Source organism: Solanum dulcamara, chromosome 4 (assembly GCF_947179165.1).
Source record: "Solanum dulcamara chromosome 4, daSolDulc1.2, whole genome shotgun sequence".
Taxonomy (NCBI): Eukaryota; Viridiplantae; Streptophyta; class Magnoliopsida; order Solanales; family Solanaceae; genus Solanum; species Solanum dulcamara.
This window is the reverse complement of record NC_077240.1, coordinates 47,302,954-47,309,599: the sequence shown is the minus strand read 5'-3', so window position 1 is coordinate 47,309,599 and position 6,646 is coordinate 47,302,954.

Below are 6,646 nucleotides of genomic sequence, written 5' to 3'. Positions count from 1 at the left end.
ACCTCCGAGTAGTACAACTACACTAACAACAACAACCAGCATCCATATACAACTAAATTACTTCAATACAACTCAATACAAGCTCCAATTATCCCACTCAAAACTATGACATTAAAATACGGTTTTTCAATCTTTATTTCATAAAATTTAACCACATGGAAAGAAGTATGATGTGGATGAAAATGGAAGAACCTATACTTATTCTTAAGCACATTTCCAGACCTTCAACATGTACAATTTACCTTCAAATACAACATCACAATAACGACAACACTAGACTAATTTTAAGCCAACTAGAATGGCTTCAAAATAGCCCCTACACGATTTTCCACACCCTCCAGACGTAACATGAATAATTTCATGTTCCCCATCCATATTTACACATACATAACATGTTTAAACTCTTACTCAAACATGTGAAAAGGGAATCAAGCCTTATCTTAATAAACGTGCTTCCAAAACTTGCCAAAAGTTATAGGTTCCTATTGACCTTCCTTGCTTCCCCAATAAGTAGTTTACGCTATTAAACCTCGTTACTAAATCAAATAATACCCTAGATAATTAATTTACGGTGTAAAATTAGAGGGCTTACCTTGGCCCTAGCTACTGTCGTAGCTACTCTCTCTTATTCTCCAAGATTTTTCTCTAAATTTCTAAGTCCAAAGATAAAGCAAAATGAGAGATTAGTCATCCTTAAATGTATATATATACTCCCTTAGAGTGTGACATGTGTTATCCCCTAAGGATGATAGTGTCTAGCCTTCCCAATGCCACCTCATCCATCCACCCCCTAGCTTCCACGTGGTGAGGTGCGATCCACCCAAGTAGGTGCATCACCTACTTAGTCTAAGTAGGTGCATTGCCTCCTTATTCCTCTTCCGTGGATTTGTAATCTAATCTCACTTTAAGACCCTATGTAGTCCTTTCTACTTAAGCTCGACATGTACTCAAGTAGCTTAATTATGTAAGAAATCCAATTCGGTAGCTTACGCAAATAGGTTGATTACCATGACTCATTATTTGGCCTCCAACTCCTACCAATCCCTCTAGACCTATTTCCAAGCATCGCTACTCACATAGAACTTCATAAATAATATGGATCACATGGCAATCTTTTAGAAGGAAAAATATTTTCCAATATATAAAAGTGTGGGGTATAATATTTCTATTAGTTTCGAGATCTTATTAGAGCCCTTTTTGGTGTATACCCCTTTTGGTGATTCAAATTTGGCTAAAAGCGTCTATAGAAATAGTCCTATTTTATTTTTTCATAAAATAACCTTAGTTGATCTAATAGAGCTTGATATGACCTATTTTGATGTTATCCTTAGTATGGATTGGCTTCATACATGTTATTCTTCCATATGTTATAGAACCCGTGTGGTTAAGTTTTAGTTTTCTAATGAGCCATTCCTAGAATGGAAAGGTTGTAATTTTGTATTTAAGGGTCAATTCATCTAGTATCTTGAAGGTTGAAAATAATTTTTAAGGGTTGCATTTATCACCTACTATGGGTTAGGGATACAAATCTGAAAGATCCTTCTCTTGGGTCATTTTTGGTTGTCAATGAGTTTAAAGAAGTATTTCCCGATGATCTCCCAAATATACCTTCCGAAAGAGAGATAGAGTTTGGTATTGATATTATCTCACATACTAAGCCTATCTCTATACCTCCTTACCAAATGTCGCAAACGGAACTTAAAGAGTTAAAGGATTAGTTGAAGGATTTGTTGGATAAGGGTTTTATTAGGCTGAGTATCTCTACATGGGGTGCTCTTGTTCTCTTTGTTAGGAGGAAGGATGATTCTCTCTATATGTGTATTGACTATTGGCAATTGAATAAATTCACAATTAAGAATAAGTATCCCATCCTAAGGATCAATAACTTGTTCGATCAACGTCAAGGTGTAAGGTACTTTTCAATGATTGATCTTTGATTAGGTTACCATCAATTTCGAGTAAGACAATATGACATTTCGAAGTTGGCCTTTAGAACTCGGTATATTTACTTGAAATTCTTAGTTATGTCTTCTGGACTAATGAATGCTCTTGCAGCTTTTATGAATTTGATAAACTGGGTTAAGCAATACTTGGATATGTTCGTTACTGTGCTCATTGATGATATTTTGATCTATTCTCAGAGTGAGGATAAGCATGTTTGTCATCAATTACTCACTATTTTTAGCAAGTGACATTATTGGTTGAGGTCGGTTGCTTTCCTTAGCCATATTGTCTCCAGTGAAGGTATTATAGCAGATCCTATGAAAATAAATGCGGTAAAGAATTGTCTTAGACCTTTGTCTCCTTCCAATATTCAAAGTTTCTTGGAGTTAGCCAGTTATTATAGATGGTTTGTGGTAGGATTTTCTTCCATTGCATCACCCTTCACTACTTTCACTCATAAGAATGTGAAATTTCAATAGTTTGAGACATGTGAGAAAATCTTTCAAGAGTTGAAAGATAGACTTACTTCCTCCATGGTGTTGCCTTTACCAGAAGTATCATATGGGTTTGTTGTATATTATGATGCTTCAAAGGTTTTTCTTGGTTGTGTTTTGATGCAAAATGGTAAATTGATAGTTATGGTTCTAGGAAACTTAAGTTGCATGAAAAAACTATCTGACTCATGAATTGGAGTTAGCAGTGGTTATGTTTTCTTTGAATATTTGTAGACACTCCCTTTATGGTGTCCACGTTAATGTATTCACCGACTATAGGAGTTTGCAATATGTCTTTAATCAAAAGGACTTAAACATTTGATAAAGGAGATGGCTTGAGTTGTTGAAGGATTATGATATGAGTTCATTCAGGTAAAGTGAATGTGTTTTCCAATGCGCTTAGTAGGTTGTCCATGAATAGTTTTGCCCATGTTGAGGATTAAAATAAGGAGTTTGTTCATGATGTTCAACGGATTTGGAAGGAGATAAAGGTAAGTTATCTGATTCCATTCTATAAATTAATTATATGGGGTATACCACGAAGGTATGAAGGTGTTATTAATGTAAATTTATGGTTCGGAGAAGCCCCAAATAGACAACAAACAGCCACAAAGTTTCAGTCGCGCTAGAAGATCTTCCGAGGCGAGTTTTGGCGAGTTTCGGACAAGGTAAGAATTTCACTTTCAAATTGAAGTTTATGATGTTTTTATGGGGTATATTACATGTTTTAAATGTGGATATAAATGGAAAAATTGCATAAGGATGTTTGACGTTAGAAACAAACTAAATTGAAGTCGCTAGCATTAAATCGAACTCGAGTAGTGTGTTGTAATTGTGGTGATGCGGTTGTAGCTGGTTGGATGGAGTGTTATAGGGATGGAAAGTGTTCTAAAAGGGGTATGGGTACTTCTGGTTGTAGCCACATGACCCTCCTTTTCGTATTGTTAAAGGTTTTATGAAATAAAGGTTAAAAACTATATTTTCGTATCATAGTTTGGAGCTAGTTGTTTGGAGTTGTATTGTGTAATGTTGAGGTGTTTTACTTGTATATATGCTTCTGGATGTTATTTTTGGTATCGTTGTTGACACTGTGGCCAAGTTGAAACCTCAACGATGTTGAAGTTACAGGGGAAATGCTGCCCAATTTCTCGGTAGCATTGGAACTAGTCGAGGGTAATGGATAAGGAAATAACTCCTATGAGTACTTGGGTGTAGAGTTGGAAATTGGAAAGTGAAAGGTGATTAACCTTAGTATTACTTTCATGTTAAATAGGTTCAAGAGATGAAGAGGCGAACGTGTAGGAGTAATCCATAAGAGGTATGTGAAGCTTACCCTTTCTTTCTTTTGGCATGTCTTAGCCTTAAGTGATTGATATACAAAATGTGGGGATAAATTCCATTCATATAACCCCAAGTACGACTCATAAGTCTTATTCACTTCTCGATGGTAGAATTCCTATACTAGTTGAGTTATTGCCTCTCAAGGCTTCTATATGATGGAGAGTAGTAAGTATGTGAAGCTATCTCCTTTCTCTTGGCATGTCTTTGGCATGAGTAAATAGAGCTATCCTTCTTTCCTCTTGGTGTTCTTTTGACATAAGTATGATTCTATTATGCTATAATTATTCACCGAGCTATGACAGGCCGTGTACGATATATACAGATGATGACTCTATGAGGGAAAGTAGAGAGTATGTAAAGCTTATTATTTCTCTTGCATATCTTTGGCATTAGTATGTAAAGCCTATCCTGTTACACCCCACGCTTTTAAAACTCAGAATGTCTCATAAGTTCCTTGGACATTATCATATGAACCATATATGCTACGACACTATTGAATGACTCCAACGAAGGGAGGATGTAATACCCCATAGTAGAGAAGGTTGGAGATGAAATCATAAGAGTCCGGAAGGAATTGGAGGCCAAGTAATGAGTCGTAGGACTCGATTTACCTATGTAAACTACTAAGTTAAAAGTCATATGCACTTGAGCTACTTAAGAATATATCAAACTTACGTAGCACGGATTACATAGGTACAAAAAATAAGACGAGATTACGAGCCCGCGAGGAAGGGAAAAAAAGACGACACGTGGTAGCCAATGAAGAAGCGACACATGGCAGCACCTCAAGCAAGAAGGTGACCCACCTGCTTGGGGTTAAGTAGGTGACCCACCTTCTTGGGGGGGTGGACCCCACTGCCACGTGGCAGCCCCTAGTTGGCAGCATGATACAGTGGCCAATTATGGCTCGACACGTGTCACCCTAAGGGGCTAACACGTGTCACCTCCAAGGCATCCCATATATACATGTTAAAATGACTCTTAGTCATTCACTTATCCAGAATTTCAGCCAAAAACGTGAACAAAAGGGAGAAAAAACAACCTAAGGCTAAGAGAGAGTGTTATGGCGGCAACAAGGAAAACAAAGGTAAGCTTCCACTTTTGCTCCATAAATTAAGTATATACAGTGTTTCTTAAACATGTGAATGTGTATATATGTGTCTTAGGATGCCTAAGGAACCATGGTTTCAATTTTACTCTTGGAACAAACAAGAAAAAGTTGAAGGAAAACTTAGAAAGCCAAAAAGAGAGTGTTACGGGTTTGGTCTCCAAAAGGTGAGCCTATGAGTTTTTTTCCGTGAATTAATTATTTGAGGTGTTACAAGGTTATATAATAGTGTTTGAAAACCAAAAATTTCAATTTGGGGCAGCAAGGAAGTCATACAAACAGTCCTCCTAATTTCAGCACGTCTAGAGAAGTTCCGAGGTGCGACTTGACAATTTTGGCCAATTTCGGGTAAGGTAAGGTTTCTTCTTTTAAGTTGGACTTTATGGCGTTGTTATAAAGGGTGTTACACGCCCTATTGGTGGCTGGAAATATGAAAATGGCTTAGAAATACTTGGCGTCCGGAATAAACTAATTTGTAGTCGTTATAGTTGAATTGTTGTCGAAACAAAGTGTTGTTCTTGTGAGGTGCTGCTGCAGGGGTGTGGCTTGTGGTTGCAGGGCCTAAACATGTTCTAAATGAGGTGGGGGAGATGCTGGTTTCATACACATGACCCCCGCTTCGCACGGTTAAATATTTGACAAAAATGGAAACTAGAAACTTCATTTTGATATCGTATTTTGGATAGGTTGTTTGATATGTATATATTTATTTGTCCAGGGGTACGGCGGGGGCCCTGTCCTGCCATATGTTGCTGTTACCATTCTTATAGGTCTATAGACATATGTGTGTGGGTTGTTTAGGAGTTTATTTTGGTTATGCCTATGCGATATATTGTAAAAGCTATTATGCTGTGGCAGCCTTATCAGCTGGCTTTCCCTTTCATTAGATGATGCAAATGAAAGAGGCCACACGTGTATGAATATTTTATCACCCACTGGGTTCATGTGTTTGGTTCCTATATCTAGGAGACTATATGAACATGAAAATGTTTTAACCCATTGAGGTTTTTGTGAGCAGTATCATGTTATACATAGTCCAATTTGACTGTAGTCGACAGTTACGTAAACGGGAGTCAAGGTCGGACCCCAGTCGCGGCCCACGGGGTTGGGTCGTGACGTATCCTCTCTCTTCTTTTGGCATGTCATGATATAAGTATCACATGATGTAAGCTTTGGGGAACATCCCATCCATAAAGATCCGAGTAAGAATTATGAGTCTTACCAACTTTCTAATGTTAGAACTTCCATAATAATGGAGCTACGGCTCTCAAGCCTTCTATGTGATGAAAGTAGTAAGTACGTAAACTATCCTCTGTTCTTATTTGGCATATCCTAAAAGTAAGTGATATGTATACAAGCTGGGGTAATCTCATTCTTAAGTTCTGATTCAGATTATTGTCTCTTACTCATTTTCTTATGTTAATGCTCTTATGGTAGTTTAGCTACTACCCTCGAGCCTTCTGTACATAAAATAGGAATTGGCGTGTGGAAGTCCATATGCTCATAGACGCTATAGTGACTCATGTCCTTACTTTGATAAGTTTATATTCCTAAGGACTCTATAATGAACAATGCCTCCGATTTCATAAGTCGTTTGGCATTACTTGATAAATGCCTATGATTCCTGCGACTCTAGTTGATACGACCCCTAATGAAACTTAGAGGTCACTTGGGATAAGTACCATTCTGAACCTCAAAGGATAGTCCAGTATGATAGTGTTATTGAGTCTTAGATGATAATAGAATGATTGTGACACTG